Raw genomic sequence first — 1307 nt, 5'->3', positions numbered from 1 at the left:
CACCTTGTCTTTTCTCTGTAGCCCGTGCTGCCCCGGGGTGTTGATGGGTGCTGTCCAGACTCAGTTTCCCTTCAAACGCTCTGCTGTCTAGGTGGGCTTGCCCCTTGTGCTCTTGAGAGGTTCCTGGGGCGGGCCCACCATCGCTTCCTGAGGGTGCGATGACACAGCGTGTGCCCATGTCATGGCAGCGTCCCCTAAAGGAGCCCACGTGTCCTCCCTTCTCCACCACTGGGACATTTGTAGGGCTTGACAATCATCCTGCTTGGTGAGCAACCATAAATTTGGAAAGAGGGAGTATCATTTGGGTTCAAAAAACTCAAATCTGACCAAAATGTAAATAGGAAGTAACACGTGGGATTTTCTTAATGTCAAGATACTGAATCTAGATGGGGTGTCTAGAGAATCTTGGCCGTGGTACCCTTCTGACTCCCACTCAAAAGGTACTTCATGAAGGACTGCTCTTGGGCGCATTATAGAAACAGAGCAGCCTGGGTTATTCTCCTTGGGACAACCCACTGGGCTTGATGCGCACTGGTGGGACCATCTCGTCAACACATGATGGCGAGGGGCTGGGGACTGTCTCAGGCACTTCTTTGCATTTAGGAGGTTGTTACCAGTGGGGCATGGGCTGTGGACACTGGCTGCCATGCGCTATGGCACCCATGGGTATGTAGAATACCTGGAGTCCACCGGGACACTTTGGAGTGCTCCTCTGCTGGCCACAGGAAAGGGTCACACACTGGTGACAAGTCAAGCAGTAGGGCTTGCTCGACTTTGCAAAGTGACTGTTATTTGTCTTCAGGGTGAGGGACCCTAGTAAATGTCCTCTTTTCCACTATGTCCTTTCCACATCTATGTGCTCAGCTCAACTGGGAGTCCTTGGAGGGCGGGGTCAGCACCCAGGCTCAGGACCTGGGGCTGGGACTCTGAGCGTAGAAGGTAGCAGGTGAGTGGCCCAGCCTGGCAGGCCTCTGAGGGTAGCTTTGGTGGTCTCGCCAGTCCTTTCGGCCTTCTGCTGTTTATTTTACTTTTTGTTGGTTTTTTAATTAAGTTTATTGGGGTAACATTGCTTAATACAATTATGTAATTTTCAGGTGTACATTATCGTTTGACATCTGTATATTCTACTGTGTGTTTACCACCCAGAGTCCGGTTTCCTTCAGCTACCATATATTTGATCCCCTTTACCCACTTCGCCCTCCCCTAGACCCTATATGTGACCCCTTTTACTCCGTTTACTTCTCCCCTCCTCCCCCACTCCATTAGTAACCACTAGTCTATAGTCCATGTCCATGAGTCTGTTTCTT

Source organism: Pteropus vampyrus, unplaced genomic scaffold (genome assembly GCF_000151845.1).
Source record: "Pteropus vampyrus isolate Shadow unplaced genomic scaffold, Pvam_2.0 Scaffold275, whole genome shotgun sequence".
In the NCBI taxonomy this organism is placed as follows: Eukaryota; Metazoa; Chordata; class Mammalia; order Chiroptera; family Pteropodidae; genus Pteropus; species Pteropus vampyrus.
The sequence above is the reverse complement of the archived record's forward strand: the minus strand, read 5'-3'. Positions refer to the sequence as shown.